Source organism: Vulpes vulpes, chromosome X (genome assembly GCF_048418805.1).
Source record: "Vulpes vulpes isolate BD-2025 chromosome X, VulVul3, whole genome shotgun sequence".
Classification (NCBI taxonomy): domain Eukaryota; kingdom Metazoa; phylum Chordata; class Mammalia; order Carnivora; family Canidae; genus Vulpes; species Vulpes vulpes.
The window spans coordinates 53,760,180-53,783,156 of NC_132796.1; the positions used below are offsets into that span (position 1 = coordinate 53,760,180).

A 22,977-nucleotide genomic window follows, 5' to 3' on the forward strand; every position below is an offset into this window, starting at 1 on the left:
CCTGATCCCAGGACCTTAACCCAAGGCAGATGCTCAAACACTGAGCTACCCAGGTGTCCCAGAGATAGGAAACATTTAAAAAGCAAAAATTTTATAGCTGAATAATACAATGACTAAAGAATCCAATAGAGAGCTTTAACTGCAGACTAGACCAAGCAGAAGAAAAATCAATGAGCTCAAAGACAGATAATTTGAAACTACTCAGAGGAGCAAAAAGAAAAAGAAATAAAAAAATGAATGGGAGGAAAGGAAGATAGTAGTGGAATAGGAGGACCTTAGGCTCATCTCCTACGAACACAACTAGATAACTATCAAATCATTCTAAATACCCTAGAAATAAACCTGAAGACTAACAGAACAAACTCCACAACTAAAGGCAAAAAATAGGCCATATCAAAGAAAGTAAGAAGTGCAGACACGTGGTTTAGGGGAGAAATGAATCACAGGTATGGTAGAGGGAAGAGAGCCATTGTTGGTGAGAAGAGCAAGAAAGAGAAGGGCACACAGGGAAATGAAAAAAGTAGAAATGTTTCCCCAAACACACTGGCTTGGAAAATGACAGGAAAACATTAGTTTGTACAACCAGTGAAACTTCAAGCCTGGAGTGAACAGGCTTGGCAGGGTAGAACTAGGATGGCACTGTGCTGCTCCTGGGAAGAAGGCAGGCAAACAACCCAGGGGAAGACAGTGTGAGGAAACAGTGATCTGAAGAACACCCGGTGCACACAGCAAGATTATTCCCTGCTCTTGGACTGAATCCCTGAGAGGCAGTATTCATGGAGATGTATCTCCAGGAACAAAGGAGCTGGCTTGCATCCTTTTCTCTCCCCAACACTCAACACAAACACAGAGCCACTTGTGGGAAGCAATATAGCACCAACACTGACTGCCTAACTTGCTTACACTAAGCCAAAAACCCCCTATGCTCTGATGGGACTACCCTTTTCAGTCAACCATGCCCCAGTCCCAGTGCAGTTGGCGCCTCTCCCAGCATACCAGGACAAACCATTACTCAAGTCACATCTCCCAACCAGAGAGTTCTACAGGGCCTCATTCTGGTGGAAGTAATGTAGGTCTCATTTAACAAGTAGACCAGAGCACACCTAATTAAAACTAGCCACATTTAGGACAGGGACCAAATACTACCCACAGCAAACAAGGAGTCTCTGCAGACCTGAAGGACAGAGAAGCAAAAACACAACAACAGAATGAATACAACACCAACTAGAGACACTCACTGAAGTGCCAAGCTGTGGGCACTTTCTGACCTCTTCTTTATAGGGCCATTACTTCCAGGAGTGGGAGATATAACTCACTTTTCTAACACAGAGAAGAAGGCAGAGACTTAGACAAAATGCCAAGACAGAGGAATTTCCCCCAAATAAAACAACAAAATAAGGCCACATATAGAGATCTAAGCAAAACAGATATAAATAACATGCCTGATGGAGAATCTAAAGCAAAACTCATAAGGGTAGCCACTGGGCTTGAGAAAAAAAATAAAGACATCAGTGAGACCCTTACCACAGACATAGAAGAGTTAAAAAAGAATCAATCAGAGAAGAAGAATGCAATAAATAAGATTGGAAATGGCTTGGTGCAATGCACAGCACACTGGAAGAAGCAGAGAAATGAATTAGTCATGCAGAAGGCAAAATAATGGAATATAATGAAGCTCAACAAAAGAGAGAAAGAATTATGCAACACAAGAATAGACTTAGGGAACTTAGTGACTCAATCAAATGTAATGACATTTGTATTATAGGAGTCACAGAAGAAAAGGAGAGAAAAGGGGTCAGAAAATTTACTTGAAGAAATAATAGCTGAAAACTTCCCTAATCACGGAAAGAAAAAGACAACAAGATCCAGGAAGGACAGTCAATGCCCATCTAAATCAACAAAATCAGGAGTCCCTGGGTGGCTCCATTGTTTAAGCATCAGCTTCCAGCTCAGGTCATGATCCCGGAGTCCTGGGATGGAGCCCCACGTCAGGCTCCCTCCCTGCTCAGCAGGGAGCCTGTGTCTTCCTCTTCCTCCCTCTGCTTGTGTTCTCTCTCTCCCTCACACTCTCTCTCAAATAAATATTTAAATAATTAATTAATTAATTAATTAATTAAAAACAGGCCAAAACCAAGACATATTATAATTAAATTTGCAAAATATAATGATAAAGAAAAAGTTGTACAAGCAGTAAGACAAAAGAATTCCTTAACATACAAGGGAAGACCCATAAAGCTAGTTGGGGTTTCTTAACAGAAACTTGGGAAGCCAGAAGTAAATGACATAACATATTCATAGTGCTGAATGGGAAGAATCAGCAACCAAAAATATGCTCTCCAGCAAGGTTATCATTCAGAATAGGAGATAAAGTTTCCCAGACAAACAAAAACTAAAGGAGTTAGTGGCCACTAAACCAGCTCTACAATAAGCATTAAAAGTGACTCTCAGTAAAAAGGAGAGACCAAAACCCACAAAGACAAAGGATCAGAGAAATCTCCAGAAACAATGATAAAACAATAAAATGGCACTACATACATATTTATCAATAATTACATTGAATGTAAATAGACTAAATGCTCAAATCAAAAGATATAGAGTGTCAGAAAGGATGAAAAAAATCCCATCTATATGCAGGGTATAAGAGAGTCATTTTAGACTTAAAGACACCTGCAGGTTGAAAGTGAAGGGATAGGGCAGCCCAGGTGGCTCAGTGGTTTAGCGCTGCCTTCAGCCCAGGGCCTGATCCTGGAGACCCGGGATCGAGTCCAACATCGGACTCCCTGCATGGAGCCTGCTTCTCCCTCTGCCTGTGTCTCTGCCTCTCTCTCTCTCTCTCTCTCTCTCTCTCTCTGTCTCTCTCTCTGTGTCTCTCATGAATAAATAAAATCTTTAAAAAAATTCTGAAAGTGAGGGGATAGAAAAACATTTATCATGCAAATGAATATCCAAAGAAAGCCAGAGTAGCAATATTGATATTGGACAAGCTAGACTTTAAAACAAAGACTATAATAAGAGACAAAGAATGGCACTATACCATAATAAAGGGAGCGATCAAAAGAGAAGATGTAACAATTGTAAAACATTTATTCATCCAACATGGACAATCAAGTATATAAAACAATTAGTAACAAACATGAAGGAATTCATTGAAAATAACACAATAATAGAAGGGGGCATTAACATCCACTTACATGAATAAAAAGATCATCTAAGCAGAAAATCAACCAGGAAACCATGCCTTTGAAGGACACACTGGGCCAGATGGATATAACAGATATATTCAGACCATTTAGTCCTAAAATAGAATACACATTCCTTTCAAGTATACGTGGGACATTCTAGTGGTTTTTAGCGGGAAGTACATAGCAACACAGGCCTAACTCAAGAGCAAGAAAAATCACAAGTAAACAAACAAAGAAAACAATACATGACATCAATGAAAGCAGGACCTAGTTATTTGAAAATATCAACAAAATTGATAAATCTCTACATAGATTCCTTGTAAAAAAATGAGAGACAGAGGACACAAATAAACAATATCACAAATAAGAGGCAAAACCAACACCCCAGAAATACAAACTCTTATAAGAGGATACTATGAAAAATTATATGCCAACAAATTAGACAAACCTAGAATAAATGGATAAATTCCTAGAAACATATAACCTACCAAAACTGAAGTGGAAATATATAGAAAATAGGAGCAGACTATTTACCAGCAGTGAAATTGAATCAGTAATCAAAAATTTCCCAACAAACAAAAGTCCAGGACCAGATGGTTTCCCAGGGAAATTCTACCAAATATTTAAAGAATAGTTAATACCTATTTTTCCCAAACTACTCCAAGAAATTAAAGAGGAAGGACACTTCCAAATTCATTCTATGCGGCCAGTATCACCCTGGTACCAAAACCAAATAAAGATGCCACAAAATAAATTAGAGAGAGAGCACGCTACAGGCCAGTATCTCTGATGAACATAGATGCAAAAAATCCTCAAAAGATGACTAGCAAACCAAATCCAAAAATAAATTTTAAAAACACAGCAAAATCAAATAGACTTTATTCCAGGGATGCAAAGGTGGTTCAATATGAACATGATACAGCACATTAATAATGAAAAATAAAAACTATGTGATCCTTTCAGTGGCTGCAGAAAGGCATCTTACAGAGTACAATAGCCATTCATAATAAAAATCCCTCAACAAAAGTCTAGAGGGAACATACCTCAATATAATCAAAGTCTTATATGGAAAACCCACAGCCAACATCATATTCAATGGGGAAAACTAAGAGCCTTCCCCCTAAGGTCAGGAACCACACAGGACATCCATTCTCACCATTATCATTCAACATAGTACTGGAAGTCCTTGCCACAGCTATTAGACAACAAAAAGGAAAAAAAAGGTGTTAAAATTGGTAAGAAAGAAGTAAAATTCCTGCTATCTGCAAATGATATGATACTCTATATAGAAAACTTGAAAGACTCCACCAAAAACACTACTAAAATTGATAAATGAATTAAGAAAAGTTGCAGCATACACACTCAATGTACAGAAATCTGTTCCATTCCAATATACTATTAATGAAGAAGCATAAAGTAAAATTAATAAAACAATTCCATTTACAATTGCACCAAAAACAATGAAATACCTAGGAATAAGTTTAACCAAAGAGGTGAAAGATCTGTACTCTGAAAATCATAAGACATTGATGGAATAAATTCAAGATGATGTAGAGAAATAGAAAGTTATTCCATGCTCACGGGTTGGAAGAACAAATATTGTTAAAAAGTCTACACTACCCAAAGCAATATACAGATTTAATGCAATGCGTATCAAAATACCACTAGCATTTTTCATAGAGTTAGAACAATCCTAAAATATGTATGGAACCACAGAAGACCCCAAATACACAAAACAACCTTGAAAAAGACAACAAAAACTGGAGGTATCACAATTCCAGACTTCAGGTGTTATTAAAAAGTTATAGTGAAAAAGACAGTATGGTACTGGTATAAAAATAGACACAGAAATCAATGGAACAGAATAGAAAAGGTAGAAATGAACCCACAACTGTATGGTCAACTAATCTTCAACAGAACAGGAAAGAATATCCAATGGGAAAAAGACATTCTCTTTAACAAACAGTGTTGGGAGAACCAGACAGTAACATGCAAAACAATGAAACTGGAACACTTTCTTTCACCATACACAAAAATAAACTCAAAATGTATTAAAGAACTAAATAGTGAAGCCTCAAACAATAAAAATCTTAGAATAGAGCACAGGCAGTAAATTCTCAGGTATCAGTCACAGCAACACCTTTCTAGATATGTCTTCTGATCCAAGGGAAATAAAAGCAGAAATAAACTATTGGGACTACATCAAAATAAAAGGCTTCCACACAGAAAAGGAGACAATTAGCAAAACTAAATGGCAACCTACCGAATGGGAGAAGAAATCGGCAAATGACACATCCAAGAAATGGTTAGTATCCAAAATATATAAAGAACTAATACAACTAAATACCAAAAAAACCCACAAATAATCCAATTAAGAAATAGGCAGAAAACATGAGGAGAGATTTCTCCAAAGGAGACATACAGATGGCCAACAGACACAGGAAAAGATGCTCAATATCACTCATTATCAGGAAAATGCAAATCAAAACCACAGTGAGATATTGCCACACATCTGTCAGAATGGCAAAAACCAAAAACACAAGAAACAACAAATGTTAGCAAGGATGTGGGGGGAAAAAAGGAACCCTCTTGCACTGGTGGTGGGAATGCCAAATTGGTGCAGCCACTCTGGAAAACAGTATGGAGGTTCCACAAAAAGTTAAAAACAGAACTACCCTCGGATCCAGTAATCACACTACTGTGTATTTACCCCCCAAAATACAAAAAGCCAACTCAAAGGGATACATGCATCCTTATGTGTATAGCAGCATTATTTGCAATAGCCAAAATATGGAAGCAGCCCAAGTGTCCTTTGATTGATTAATGGATAAAGAAGATGAGGTACATGTATTCAATGGAATATTATTCAGCCATGAAATGAATGAAATCTTGTCATTTGCAACAACATGTATGGAGCTAGAGAATATAACAATAAGGAAAATAAGTCAGAGAAAGACAAATACTGTATGCCTTCACTCATATGTGGGATTTAAAAAACAAAACAAATGCGCAAAAGAAAAAAAAAAAGAAAACGAGAAGACAAACCAAGAAACAGACTTCTACCTATAGAGAACAAACTGATGTTTACCAGAGGAAAGATGTGTGGGAGGAGGGTTAAATAGGTGATGGAACTAAAGACTGCAGCTGTTGTGATGAGCACCTAGTGATGTATGGAATTGTTGTACACTTGAAACTAATACTTGTATGTTAATAATATTAGAATTAAAATTTTAAAAATAAAAACTATGAGAAAAATTCAATAATAAATAATTTCAGTAAAGTGGCAGGATACAAAATCAATGTATAAAAATCAGCAATTTTTCTATATATACTGACAATAAACTATCTGAAAAAGAAGTGAAGGAATAACGTTTACTATAACATCTGAAAGTATAAAACACTGATGAAAGAAATTAAAGACACAAGTAAATGGAAATATATCCTATGTTCATGGATTAAGAAAATTAATATTGTTAATATTTCCACAATACACAAAGTGATAAACAGATTTACTGCAATTCCTATCAAAATCTCAATGACATTTTTAACAAAAATGGAAAAAATCCTAAAATTTATATGGAACCACAATATATCCTGAATAGCCAGAGTAATCTTGAACAAGAGGAAGAAAGTTTCAGCCACTACACTGCTGATTTCAAAATATACTAGATAACTGTAGTAATCAAAACAGTATAGTACTGGCAAAAAAACCCAGAAATATCAATTAATAAAACAGAATAGAGAGCCCAAATATGAATTCATGGATTTCTGGTCATCTGATCTTTAACACAGTTGTTAATGAAATGGGGAAAAGACATGAACAGAAATTTCACCAAAGAAGACATACACATAGCCAACAAGCACATGAGAAAATGCTCTGCATCACTTGCCATCTGGGAAATACAAATCAAAACCACAATGAGATACCACCTCACACCAGTGAGAATGGTGAAAATTAACAAGACAGGAAACCACAAATGTTGGAGAGGATGTGGAGAAAGGGGAACCCTCTTGCACTGTTGGTGGGAATGTGAACTGCTACAGCCACTCTGGAAAACTGTGTGGAGGTTCCTCAAAGAGTTAAAAATAGATCTGTCCTAGAACCCAGCAATTGCACTGCTGGGGATTTACCCCAAAGATACAGATGCAGTGAAAAGCTGAGACACCTGCACCCCAATGTTTATAGCAGCAATGTCCACAATAGCCAAACTGTGGAAGGAGTCTTGGTGTCCATCGAAAGATGAATGGATAAAGAAGATGTGGTATATATATACAATGGAATATTACTCAGCCATTAGAAATGACAAATACTCACCATTTGCTTCCATGTGGATAGAACTGGAGGGTATTATGCTGAGTCAATCGGAGAAGGACAAATATTATATGGTTTCATTCATTTGGGGAATATAAAAATACTAAAGGGATTAAAGGGGAAAGGAGAGAAAATGAGTGGGAAATATCAGAGAGAGTGACAGAACATGAGAGACTCCTAACTCTGGGAAATGAACAAGGGGTAGTGGAAGGGGAGGTGGGCAGGGGGATGGGGTGACTGGGTGACGGGCACTGAGGGGGGCACTTGATGGGACGAGCACTGGGTGTTATACTACATGTTGGTAAATAGAACTCCAACCAAAAAAATATACAAAAACCATAACACAGTTGTCAAGAACATGGAAACAGCATATTCTCTTTAATAAATGGCATGAAACTGGATAACCACATGACAAAGAATAAAATTATCCACTTTTCTTATGTCATATACAAAAATTTACTGAAAATGGATTAAGGCTTAAATGTAAGATCCAAAACTATAAAACTCCTAGAAGAAAACATAGGGAAAAAAAACTTGACATTGATCTGAGCAATGATTTTTTGGATTTGGCCCTATAAGCACAGTCAAAAAAAAAAAATAGACAAGCCAGGTTGCATCACACTAAAAATCTCTGCACAACCCTGGAAATAATTAACAAAATAGGAATAGCATTTGGAATGGGAGAAATATTTGCAAATCATACATGTGATAAGGGGTTAATATCTAAAATATATAAGAAACTTAAACAATTCCATAGCGAAAAAAACCTCACAGTAACTCAATTAAAAATGGGTAAAGGGTTCATACTACCCAAAGCAATCTACAGTTTCAATGGAATCCCTACCAAAATGCCAATAGCATTTTCTTCACAGCACTATAACAACTAATTTAAAATTTGCCTATAACTGCAAAAGGCCTCAAATAGCCAAAGAAACCTTGAGAAAGGACAAAACTGAATATATCATAATCCCAGATTTCAAGATATACTACAAAGTTATAGTAATCAAAACAGAATGGTATTGGCACAAAAATTAACATAGGAATCAAAAAAACAGGATAAAAAAAACAGAAATAAACACCTATATGGTAAATTAATATACGACAAAGGAGGCAAGAATACACAATGAGAAAAAACGGTCTCTTTAATAAATGGTGTTGTAAAAACTGGAGAGCTACATGCAAAAGAATGAAACTGGACCACTTTCTTACACCATACACAAAAATAAACTCACAATTTTTTTAAACTCACAATTGATTAAGACCTAAATGTGAGACCTGAAACCATAAAACTCCTAAAAGAAAATATAGGCAGTAATTTCTTGGACATCAGCCTTAGCAACATATTTATGGATATGTTTCCACAGGCAAGGGAAATGAAAGTAAAATTAAACTACTGAAACAAAACAAAAACCCTTCATACAACAAGAAAAGCTATCCACCAAAAAAGGGTAACCTACGGAAAGGGAAAAGATACTTGCAAATGATATATATATATCGTATAAAGGGTTAATATTCAAAACATACACAGAACTTACATAATTCAACACACACACAAAAAACCAATTTGATTTAAAAATGTGCAGAGTACCTGAATAGACATTTAAAAAAAAAAAAAAAGACATACAGATGGCCAACAGACACATTAAAAGATATTCAACATCACTTATCACCAGAGAAATGCAAATCAAAACCATAATGACACATCACTTCACACCTTTTAGGATGGCTATTATTAAAAGGACAAATGATAAGGTGGTGAGGATATGGAGAAAGGGGAACCTTCATACACTGTTGGTGGGAATGTAAATTCGTGCAACTATTGTGGAAAGCAGTAAAGAGGTTCCTCAAAAAATTACAAAACAGAAATACCATATGATCCAGCAATTCCACTTCTGGGTATTTTTCCAAAGAAAACAAAAACACCAATCTGAAGAGATATATCCACCCCTTTGTTCATTGCAGCATTATTTACAATAATCAAGAAACAACCAAAGTGCCCATCAATAGATGAAAGGATAAAAGAGATTTGGCATACACACACACACACACATACACACACACACACCTCAAATAATGGAATAATACTAAACCATAAAAAAGAATGAAATCTCACCATTTGCAATAACAAGGATGGACCTACAGTGTATTATGCTAAGTGAAATAAGTCAGACAGAGAAAAACAAATACCATATGATTTCGCTTACATGTGGAAGGAATCTAAAAACCAAAACAAATGAACAAAGTCTTAAATATAGAGAACAAATTTGTGGTAGCCAGAGGGGTGGGGAGTGCAAAATAGATGAAGGGGATTAAGAGGTACAAACTTCCAGTTATAAAATAAATAAGTCATGAAATTGGAAAGGAATGCATAGGCAATATAGTCAGTAATATTGTAGTGATGTTGTATAATGACAGATGGTGACTACACTTATCTTAGTACTACATAGAATTGTCAAATCAAGACATTATATACTGGAAACTCATATGATACTATATGTTAATTATACTTCAGTAATTTAAAAAATTGGGAAGAATGGGTAAAATAGACAAAAGAGATTAAGAGCACACTTACTGAGCACTGAGAAATGTGTAGAATTGAATCATACTGTATACCTAAAATTAATATAACATTGTGTTAATTATACTTGAATAAAAGTTTTAAAAACATATATACCATTCATATTGTAACCAAAAGAGATTGAAGGTGGCTATACTAATAACAAACAAAATAGGCTCTAAGTCAAACACTGTTGCAACAGACAAAAAAGACATTATTATATATTGCCAGTAGTCAATTTGCCACGAAGATATAACAATAAAAAACATATGCACCAGGTATCAAGACTCAAAATATATGAGGCAAATATTGATAAAAATCGAAAGAAGAAATACACAGCCCTACAATAATAGCTGGAGACTCTAATGCCCTACATTCAGAATGCACAGAATAATGTATAGACATAGACATATAGACATATAGACATAGAATGCATAGACATTGTATAAGTAAGGAAACAGAAGTCTTGAACTGCACAATAAACCTACCAGACCTCGCATATACATTAACAGTCCATGAATCAACAGCAGAACACACATTCTTCTCATGTGCACAACAAACATCCTCTAAGATAGAGGACTCTAAATCTACAAAATAATACTAACACACTTAAGAGGTCTAAAATCATGCAAAGTATTATTCTAGACAGAAAGGAATGATACTAGAAATCAATAGTAAAAAAAAAAAAACAGAAAATTCTCTAATACAAGGAAATTAACACTAAAAAAAGCACAAGGAAATTTTTAAAATATTTTGAGAGAATCAAACAAAACACATGACACAAAAGCTTATAGGATGCCATGAAAGCAGTGTTAAGATGGAAATTAGTAGATCTAAGTGTTTATATTGAAAAAAGAAGAAAGACTTTAAATCAACAACTAAAATTCACATGTTAAGTAACTAGGAAAAAAATAAAACTAAATCCAAACCTAGCAGAATTGAAGAAAATGATAATGATTAAAGTGGAAACAAATGAAATAGATAATGGGAAAAAAACGAGTAAATCAACAAAATAAAAAATTGGTTCTTTGAAAAGATCAACAAATTTGACAAACGTTTACCTATGCCAACTAAGTAAAAAGAGAAAAAAATTATCAAATCGACAATGAAGTGGAACCTTACTACTGATTTTAAGAGATAAAAAGATTGTAAAAGAATACTATGAAAAGTTGTCCACCAAGAAACTAGATAACTTAGATGAAATGGACAAGTTTTTAGAAACGCATGATCTGGGTGGGGGGGATGGGGTGACTGGGTGACAGGCACTGAGGGGGGCACTTGACAGGATGAGCACTGGGTGTTATACTCTATGTTGGCAAATCTAACTCCAATTAAAAAAATATATAAAAAAATAGAAACACATGATCTACCAACACTGATTCATGAAGAAATAGAAAATCTGAATAGACCTATAACTAGTATGAAGATGGACTCAGTAATCAAAAACCTCTCAGTAAAGAAAAGCCCTGCATCAGATGGCTTCCTTGAGTAAACTACACCAAATACTTAAAGAATAATTAACATTAAGTCTTCTCAAACTCTTATAAAACATTGAGGAAGAGCAAAGACTTCCTAACTCATTCTATAAGGCTAGCATTATCATGAGACCAAAGGCAGACAAAGGCATTAAATACTATAGAGAGTTCTCAAAAAAAATCTAAAAATAAAACTATCATGTGACCCAGCAATCTCTCTTCTGGATATATTCTCCCCCAAAAATGAAAGCAATACTTTCAAGATAACATCAAAAAAATGAATACTTAGGAATAAATTTAACCAAGAAAAAAAAATCTGTACATTAAAAAATACAAGACTTTGCCAAAAGAAATAAAACACACAGAAATGGAAGGGCATCCTGTGTTCATGGATTGCAAGAATTAACATTATTAATTATTTTTAAAGATTTTATTTATTTATTTTAGAGACAGGGAGATAGTGAGAAAGAGCATGAGCATGGGAAAGAGGGAGAAGTAGGCTCCCTGCTGAGCAGGGAGCCCAACCTGGGGTCCAGTCTCAGGACCCTAGGATAATGACCTGAACCAAAGACAGATGCTTAACCAACTGAGCCACTCAGTTGCCCCGGAAGAGTTATTATTATTATTTTTTAAAGATTTTTTATTTATGTATTCATGAGAGACACAGAGAGAGGCAGAGACATAGCAGAGGGAGAAGCAGGCTCCATACAGGGAGCCCAATGTGGGACTCAATCACGGAACTCCAGGATCATACCCTGAGCTGAAGGCTGAATATGCTTAACCACTGAACCACCCAGGTGTCCAAAGAGTTAATATTATTAAAATGTCCTTGTTACTCAAAGCCATCTATAAATTCAAAACATCTCTATCAAAATCTCAATTGCATTTTTCAGAGATAGAACAACAATCCTAAAACTTGTAGAACTATAAAAGACCCAAACAGCCAAAGCAATAATGAGAAAGAACAAAATTGGAGGCATCTATATTTCAACTATATTACAAAGCTATAATAATTAAAACATATGGTACTGGCATAAAAATAGACACATAGATCAATATAACAGAATTAAACCCCTGCATTATTTTATTATTAAAGTAATACTTGATAAGGGAGCTAAGACTATGCAATGTGGAAAAGACAATGTCTTCAACAAATGGTGCTGGAAAAATTGGATAACCACATACAGAAACATGAAATTGGACCCCTATCTTACACCACTCAGAAGAAGTAGCTTGAAATAGATTAAAGACTTAAACATAAACTTGAAACCATAAAACTTCTAGTAAGAAAATATAGGGAAGAATCTCCTTGATATTGGTCTTGGCAATGGTTTTCTTTATATGACACCAAAAGCACAGGCAACAAAAGAAAAATAAACAAGACTAGATCAAACTTAAACAATCAAGAAGATGAAGAAAACAAAAAAACAACAATAAAGAAGATGAAGAAAATACATGGAAAAAACATTTGCCAATTATGTATCAAAAAGTGTGTAAACATCCAAAAATTTTCAAGAACTCATGCAACTCAATAACAAATAAATAAAATTCTAATTAAGAATGGGCAGAGAAACTACACAGATTTATTTTTCCCAAATAAGACATCCAAAATGTCAACAGGTACATGAAAAAGTACTCAACATTGCAAATCAGGAAAATACAAATCAAAACCATAGTGAGATATTACCTTACACCTGTCAGAAAAATGGTCATCAAGAAGGCTAGAATTAACAAGTGTTGGCAAGGAAGTGGAGAAAAGGGAATCCTTGTACAGTTGGTGAGATTATAAAACTTGTTCAGTCATTATGGAGAATAGTATGGTAATACCTCAAAAAATTAAAAACATAAATAGCATATGATCCAGTAATCCCTTGTCTGGGTATATATCCAAAGGAAATGAAAGGTGGTTATTAAAGAATATATGCAGTCCCATGTTTATTGTAGTATTTATTATTCAAAATATCCAAAATATGAAAAAAAACATTATCAATGGATAAGTGGATTAAGAAGACATGGTGTATACATAATGAAATACTATTCAACCACGAGAAAAAAGGAAATTCTGTCATTTGCTACAACACAGATGGAACTCGAAGAAATTATGCTATATGAGATAAGTCAGAAAAATAAATACTGTATGGTATCCCTTATATGTGAAATCTAAAAAAAAACAATAACTTGAAAACACAGAGTGGATTGATGATTATAAGGGGTTGGGGAGTGGGGAAATGGGAGAGATATTGCTTAAGGCCACATGCTTGCAATTGGTAGATAAATAAGACCTAGAGATCTAATACACAGTACAGTGACAAAAATATAAACATTGAACTTTCTAAGAGACTAGATTTTAATTCTTCCCACCACTAGAAGAAATAACAGTTATGTGGCATGACAGAGGTTTTACCTAATGCCACAGTGGCAATCTTATTGAGATATAAATTTATCAAGTCAATATGTTATAGACCTTAAATTTACACACTGTTATATGTCAATTATTACTCAATAAAAGATTTTTTCATAAAATAAAGTAAAAAAAAACAAAAAGTATGAAGCAAACAGTAACAATAAGAGAGCTGGGGTGTCCATGCTAATATAAAAATATAAACCAACATTATTACTTGAAATAAAGAGGGATATTTCATAGTGGTTAAGAATTAATTCATCAGGAAAATATAAGAATTGTAAACATATCTGTACCTAACAAAGGAGCCCCATACTACACGAAGCAAAAATTAACAGAAATGAATAAAATATGTAAAATCCAACAAAAATAGTTGGAGACTTCAGTGACACATTCTGCATAATGGAGAGGAAAATGAGACAGAATATCAAGAATATAGAAGAAATAAACAGAACTATGAGGTAGACCTAAACACACTAACTCACATTTTTAGAACAATCCAACCAATTACAATATAAATTCCTCTCAAATGTACATAAAACTCTCTTAAAATAAATACTATGGTAAAATAAAATAAATCTCAAAAAATTTTAAAGGATTTTGTATCATACAATTTATGTCCCCAAACCACACTGAAATTAAATTAGAAATCAACAACAGAAGAAAATTTAATTAAAATAGAAATGTTTTAATTCAAAATTAATTTAAATTTTGGAAATCCTTAAGAAAGAAAAGACAGAGACAAGGGGCTGGGAGCGAGAAGGAGAAGCAAAAAAGAAGAACAGGAGAAGTAGGAGAAAGAGAAAAAAGGAGGGAAGGAAAAGATCTAGATTGGAAAGGAACAGATAAAACTGTTCATCACAGATTACATAAATTTATATGTATAAAACCCTAAGAATTTTACAGATACTGGCACAGACACACATAGACACACACATGCACACACACAGACACACACATTGGAACTACTAAATGTGCTCAGAAAGGGCAAGAGGCTGCACATCAATATACAAAAATAAATTGTACTACCATAAACTAATAATATGCAACCCGAAAATGAAATTCAGTAATTCTGTTAACAATAGGTTCAAAAAAAGAGAAAACATGTAGAAATAAGTTTAACAAAAGAACGGCAAGTTTTGTGCACTGACAACTATAAAACATTATTGGAGAAAATTTTAATATTTAAATAAATGGAGAAATATGCCATGTTCAAGATCAGATGACTTAACATTGCTAACTTGGTAATGGTCCCAAATTTATCTATAGATTCAATGTGATTCCTATCAAAATTCCAGCTAGTTTTTTAAAAGAAATTGATGAGATGATCTTAAAATTTATGTAGTAATATGGAAGACTCAGGGAGGTCAAAATAATAATTAAAAAGCAAATTTACTGGACATACATATTCTAATTTAAAAACTTAGTACAAAACAAAAACCGACTACAAAGTTATAATATTCAAGATGGTGTGGTACTGACATGAAGACAGACCTAGAGACAACTGAATAGAATTAAGAGTCCAGGAACAAATCTCTAAGTTTACAGTTAATTGATTTTCAACAGAGATATCGAGGCAATTCAATTTAGAAAAAGGACAGTCTTCAACAAATGGTGCTGGGACAATTCAACAGCCACATGTAAAAATATGTATTTAGACCCTTATACAAAACACACACTAAAATGAACTCAAAATGGATCACAGACCTAAAAATGTTTTAGAAGTAAACAGAGCAAGTCTTTTTGATATTGTGTTAAGCAAAAATTGCTTAGATACATATTAAAGGCACAAGCAATAAAATTTGATGAGTTGGGTTTTATCAAAATTGAAAACTTTTTCAGTTCAAAAGATGCCATGAACAACATAAAAAGGCAAGCCACAGACTAGTAGAAAATGTCTATCCACCATACATCTGATAAAGGACTTCTATCTAGAACATGTAAAGGGCACTTTGTAACTCAACAGGTAGACAACCAATTTTTTTAAAAAAGTTATACACACACAAAGTTATACACAAATGCTCATTGAAATTTTATTTATAAAAGCCAAAATCTAGGGGGGGAAAAGATTTCCTCAGTAGGTGAACTGCTCAACAAACCATTGTATATCTATACTATAGATCTATATACTATATATATACTATATACTATAGTATATATATACTATATACTATAGTATATCTGTACTATAAATACTACACAGCAATAAAAAAGGAATGAATCGTGGATATACCCAGGAATCTAGATGATCCTCAGAAGTACGCTGAGTGGGAGGCGGGGCAAGATGGTGGAAGAGTAGGATCCCCAAGTCACCTGTCCCCACCAACTTACCTAGATAACTTTCAAATCATCCTGAAAACCTATGAATTTGGTCTGAGATTTAAAGAAAGAACAACTGGAATGCTACAGTGAGAAGAGTTCACGCTTCTATCAAGGTAGGAAGACGGGAAAGAAAAGAAAAGGAAAGAAAGAAACGAAAGAAAGAAAAAGAAAGAAAAGAAAAAGAGAAAGAAAGAAAGAAAGAAAGAAAGAAAGAAAGAAAGAAAGAAAGAAAAGAAAGAAGAAAGAAAGAAAGAAGAAAGAGAGAGAAAGAAAAAAAGGCATCCAAGAGGGAGGAGCCCCAACGAGGAGCCGGGCTAAGGCCCCGCAGCGAGTGCCCCCAGGACAGTAAAGCGCAGGCCCGGAGAAGCGGAGCTTCACCAATCTTCCTGGATGGAAAGGCACTCACAGGGAGCTTAGACAGGATCCCAGGAATGGCGGGGATGCCCTCAGGATCCCAGGGGCACTGATGGAGGAACTGCGCCCCGGGGGAGAGCACACCACACACTCTGCAGGCCTAGCTCCCTAAAGGGCTGCAGCGCAGGCCCGGGGGGGGGGGGGGCGTGGGAGCAGCTCAGGCAGTGCTCAGGCTGCAGCTCCGCGTGGAGAGGGCTGCGCGCCCAGGGAGCACGATACCAGCAGCACAGGCACCGGAGCCCACGGCCCTGGGGGACAGAGCCCACGATCAGGCGCTCCCCCCGTGCCCCGTGACAGGCAGAGGCTGGGAGGACACAGGACAGCAAGGACGCTCCTGCCACAGTGCAGCCACAAGCTGTGCAGATCTGCACCCCCTGCCCCTGGAACATCCAGGCCCCTGTGGACTGGGAGCTGTGGTAGTTACTGCAGGAGATGACTCTAAGGCAGAAGAGCTGGACTCCACAGCCACTGTTGTTCCTTCTGGTGTCACCTTGACCTGGGACTGAACAGGGGCCTCACAGGATAAAGAGCTCCCACTGAGCCGTGCACCTGACAGGGGGCTGGGCAGCTCCCCCAGGTGCACACACCTGAGAATCAGCACAGCAGGTGCCTCCCCCAGAAGACCAGCTAGAAGGACAGAGGAAAAGCAAGTCATTGACCAAGCAACACTGGAAAGTTCCAGGGGAAGTAAAGGGTTCTACAGTATATAGAATTAGAGGATACTCCCCCTTGTTTTCTGTTTTTTGTTTGCTTCCCCCCCCCACCTTTTTCTTTTTTCTTTTTTCCTTTTTTTCTCTCTTTTTCTTTTTCCAGTAAAACTTGTTTTTGGCCACTCTGCACTGAGCAAAATGACTAGAAGGAAAAACTCACCTCAAAAGAATCAGAAACAGTCCTCTCTCCCACAGAGTTCCAAATTTGGATTACAATTCAAAGTCAGAAAGCCAATTCAGAAGCACAATGATAAAGCTACTGGTGGCTCTAGAAAAAAGCACAAAAGATTCAAGGGACTTCATAACTGCAGAATTTAGATCTAATCAGGCCGAAATTAAAAATCAATTAAATGAGATGCAATCCAAACTGGAGGTCCTAATGACGAGGGTTAATGAGGTAGAAGAATGAGTGAGTGACATAGAAGACAAGTTGATGGCAAGGAAGGAAACTCAGGACAAAAGAGAAAAACAATTAAAAGATCATGAGGATAGGTTAGGGAAATAAATGACAGCCTCAGAAGGAAAAAATCTACATTTAATTGGGGTTCCCTACGGTGCCAAAAGGGACAGAAGTCCAGAGTATGTATTTGAACAAATCATAGCTGAAAACTTTCCTATTCTGGGAAGGGAAACAGGCATTCAGATCCAGGAGATAGAGAGATTCCCCCTCTAAAATCAATAAAAACCACTCAACACCTCCACATTTAATAGTTAAACTGCAGATTCCAAAGACAAAGATAAGATCCTTAAAGCAACAAGAGACAAGAAATACATAACCTTTATGAGGAGAAACATTAGGATAACAGCAGACCTCTCCACAGAGACCTGACAGGCCAGAAAGGGCTGGCAAGATATGTTCAGGGTCCTAAATGAGAAGAACCTGCAGCCAAGAATACTTTATCCCAAAGGCTCTCATTCAGAATAGAAGGAGAGATAAAGAGCTTCCAAGATAGGAAGAAACTGAGAGAATATATGACCACCAAGTCGGCTCTGCAAGAAATATTAAGGGGGACCCTGTAAAAGAAAGAGGAAGTCCAAGGAAACAATCCACAAAAACAGGGACTGAATAGGTATCATGATGATACTAAATTCATATCTTTCAATAATAACTCTGAATGTGAATGGGCTTAATGACCCCATCAAGCAGTGCAGAGTTTCAGACTGTATAAAAAAGCAAGACCCAGCTATTCGCTGTTTACAAGGGACTCATTTTAAACATAAAGACACCTACAGCCTGAAAATAAAAGGTTGGAGAACCATGTATCATTCAGATGGTCCTCAGAAGAAAGCAGGGGTAGCCATCCTCATATCAGATAAATTAAAGTTTATCCCAAAGACTGTAGTAAGAGATGAAGAAGGACACTATAACATACTTAAAGGATCTATCCAACAAGAGGAGCTAACAATCATGAATATTTATGCCCTGAATGTGGCAGCTGCCAAGTATATCAATCACTTAATTACCAAAGTTAAGATATGCTTTGATAATAATATACTTATACTTGGTGACTTGAATGTAGCGCTTTTTACAATCCACAGGTCTTCTAAGCACAACATCTCCAAAGAAACAAGAGCTTTATATAATACACTGGACCAGATGGATTTCAGAGATATTTACAGAACTTTACATCCAAATGCAACTGAATACACATTCTTCTCAAGTGCACATGGAACTTTCTCCAGAATAGACCACATACTGGATCACAAATCAGGTCTTAACTGATACCAAAAGATTGGGATCGTCCCCTGCATATTTTCAGACCATAATGCTTTGAAACTAGAACTCAATCACAAGAAGTTTGGAAGGATTTAAAACAGGAGGAGGTTAAGGACCATCCTGCTAAAAGATGAAAGGGTCAACCAGGAAATTAGAGTAGAATTAAAAAGATTAATGGAAACTAATGAGAATGAAGATACAACTGTTAAAAATCTTTGGGATACAGCAAAAGCAGTCCTGAGGGGGAAATACATTGCAATACAAGCATCCATCCAAAAATTGGAAACAGCCCTAATACAAAAGCTAACCTTGCACCTAAAGGAGATAGAGAAAAAACAGCAAATAGATCCTACACCCAGCAGAAGAAGAGAATTAATAAAGATTCAAGCAGAACTCAATGAAGTCGAGACCAGAAGAACTGTGGAACAGATCAACAGAACCAGGAGTTGGTTCTTTGAAAGAATTAGTAAGATAGATAAACCATTAGCCAGCCTTATTAAAAAGAAAGGAGAAAAGACTCAAATTAATAAAATCATGAATGAGAAAGGAGAGATCACCACCAATACCAAGGAAATACAAATGATTTTTAAAGCTTATTATGAACAGCTATACGCCAATAAATTAGGCAGTCTAGAAGAAATGGACACATTTCTGGAAAAACACAAACTACTAAATCTGGAACAGGAAAAAATAGAAAGCCTGAACGGGCCGATAACCAGGGACGAAATTAAAGCAGTTATCCCAAACCTCCCAGGACACAAATCCAGGGCCAGATGGCTTCCCAGGGGAATTCTATCAAACATTTAAAGAAGAAACCATACCTATTCTACTAAAGCCGCTCCAAAAGATAAAAACAGATGGAGTACTTCCAAACACTTTCTATGAGGCCAGCATCACCTGCATTCCAAAACCAGACAAAGACCCCAGCAAGAGGAGAATTATACACCAATATCCCTGATGAGCATGGATACAAAAATTCTCAACAAGATACTAGCCAATAGGATCCAACAGTACACTGAGAAGATTATTCACCATGACCAAGTGGGATTTATCCCTGGGATGCAAAACTGGTTCAACACTCGTAAAGCAATCAATGCAATTGATTATATCAGCAAGAGAAAAAACAAGAACCATATGATCCTCTCAATAGATGCAGAGGAAGCATTTGACAAAATACAGCATCCATTCCTGATCAAAACTCTTGAGAGTATAAGGATAGAGGGAACATTTCTCAGCATCTTAAAAGTCATCTGTGAAAAGCCCACAGCCAATATCATTCTCAATGGGGAAACACTGGGAGCCTTTCCCCTAAGATCAGGAACAAGACAGGGTGTCCACTCTCACCACTGCTATTCAACATAGGACTATAAGTCCTAGCCTCAGCAATCAGACAACAAAAAGAAATAAAAGGCATTCAAATTGGCAAAGAAGAAGTCAATCTCTCACTCTTTGCAGATGACATGATACTCTACGTAGAAAACCCAAAAGACTCCACCCCAAGATTGCTAGAACTCATACAGCAATTCGGCAGCGTGGCAGGATACAAAATCAAGCCCAGAAAACCGTGGCATTTCTATACACTAACAATGAGACTGAAGAAAGAAAACTTAAGGAGTCAATCCCATATACAATTGCACCCAAAAGCATAAGATGCCTAGGAATAAACCTAACCAAAGAGGTAAAGGATCTATACCCTAAAAACTACAGAACACTTCTGAAAGAAATGGAGGAAGACACAAAGAGATGGGAAAATATTCCATGCTCATGGATTGGAAGAATTAATATTGTGAAAATGTCAATGTTAAACAGGGCAATTTACACATTCAATGCAATCCCTATCAAAATACCATGGACTTTCTTCAGAGAGTTGGAACAAATCATCTTAAGATTTGTGTGGAATCAGAAAGGACCCCGAATAGACAGGGGAATATTAAAAAAGAAAACCATAGCTGGGGGCCTCACAATGCCGGATTTCAGGTTGTACTACAAAGCTATAGTCATCAAGACAGTGTGGTACTGGCACAAAAACAGACACATAGATCAATGGAACAGAATAGAGAATCCCGAAATGGACCCTCAACTTTATGGTCAACTAATATTTGACAAAGCAGTAAAGACTATCTACTGGAAAAAAGACAGTCTCTTCAATAAATGGTGCTGGGAAAATTGGACATCCACCTCCAGAAGAATGAAACTAGACCATTCTCTCACACCATACACAAAGATAAACTCAAAATGGATGAAAGATCTAAATGTGAGACAAGATTCCATCAAAATCCTAGAGGACAACACAGGCAACACCCTTTTTGAACTCGGTCACAGTAACTTCTTGCAAGATACATCCACGAAGGCAAAAGAAACAAAAGCAAAAATGAACTATTGGGACTTCATCAAGATAAGAAGCTTTTGCACAGCAAAGGATACAGTCAACAAAAGTAAAAGACAACCTACAGAATGGGAGAAGATAATGGGCAGGAGATGAAGACACAGATGAGGCTCCCGCCTACTCAGACTCAGATTGACCAGGGACCTTGGCTAGAACTCTCATTCCCCTACAAAGGCCCTTTTATTTTTTTATTTATTATTTTTTTTTTTTAGCTCTTAAAAGACCCAATTTTAATTTAGGGCTAGTATCCAAGATCTATAAAGAACTTATTAAACTCAACAGCAAAGAAACAATCCAATCATGAAATGGGCAAAAGACATGAACAGAAATTTCACAGAACAAGACATGGCAACAAGCACATGAGAAAATGTTCTGCATCACTGGCCATCAGGGAAATACAAATCAAAACCACAATGAGATACCACCTCACACCAGTGAGAATGGGGAACATTAACAAGACAGGAAACAACAAATGTTGGAGAGGATGTGGAGAAAGGGAAACCCTCTTGCACTGTTGGTGGGAATGTGAACTGGTAATAGCCACTCTGTAAAACTGTGTGGAGGTTCCTCAAAGAGTTAAAAATAGATCTGCCCTACAACCCAGCAATTGCACTGCTGGGCATTTGCCCCAAAGATACAGATGCAGTGAAATGCCAGGACACCTGCACCCTGATGTTTATAGCAGCAATGTCCACAATAGCCAAATTGTGGAAGGAGCCTCGGTGTCCATCGAAAAATGAATGGATCAAGAAGGTGTGGCATATGTATACAATGGAATATTACTCAGCCATTAGAAACGACAAATACCCACCATTTGCTTCGATGTGGATGGAACTGGAGGTTATTATACTGAGTGAAATGAGTCAGTTGGAAAAGGACAAACATTATATGGTCTCATTCATTTGGGGAATATAAAAATTAGTGAATGGGAATAAAGGGAAAGGAGAGAAAATGAGTGAAAATATCAGTGAGGGTGACAAAACATGAGACACCTAATTCTGGGAAATGAACAAAGGGTAGTGGAAGGGGAAGTGGGCGGGGGGTTGGGGTGACGGGGTGATGAGCACTGGGTGTTATGCTATATGTTGGCAAATTGAACTCCAATAAAAAAGTAAAAAAAAAAATTCTGGATGAAATCAGAGACCCAAGTAAATTGAAAGACACTCAAAAAAATAAAATAAAATAAAATAAATATGAAAAAAAATAAGAAGTACGTGAGTGAAAAAGCCAATCCCCAAAGGTTACACACCATGTGACACAATTTACATAACATTCATGAAAATACAAAAATTATAGATGGTAAACAGCTTAAAGGTTGCTGGGGATAGAGGGAGGAATTGTTATAAAAAGATGACAGTAGGAATCCTTGTGGTGATATAACCGTTCTTTATCCTGTCTATGGTAATAGTCATAGGAACCTACGCCTTTGATAAAATTGCATAGAACTAAATTCACACACAGACACACACACATGAATACATGTATGACTGAGGAATTCTGA

General features: G+C 36.3%; 1 long non-coding RNA gene across 1 annotated transcript in view; it reads right to left on the bottom strand.

Moving 5' to 3' along the window:
• LOC140596177 (uncharacterized) overlaps window positions 1–22,977 on the bottom strand; it is a 44,663-nt gene that overhangs the window by 16,647 nt on the left and 5,039 nt on the right. The window contains exon 3 of the long non-coding RNA XR_011998196.1: window positions 17,534–17,641. This is a non-coding gene — a long non-coding RNA (uncharacterized lncRNA). The remainder of the gene's footprint in view (window positions 1–17,533; window positions 17,642–22,977) is intronic.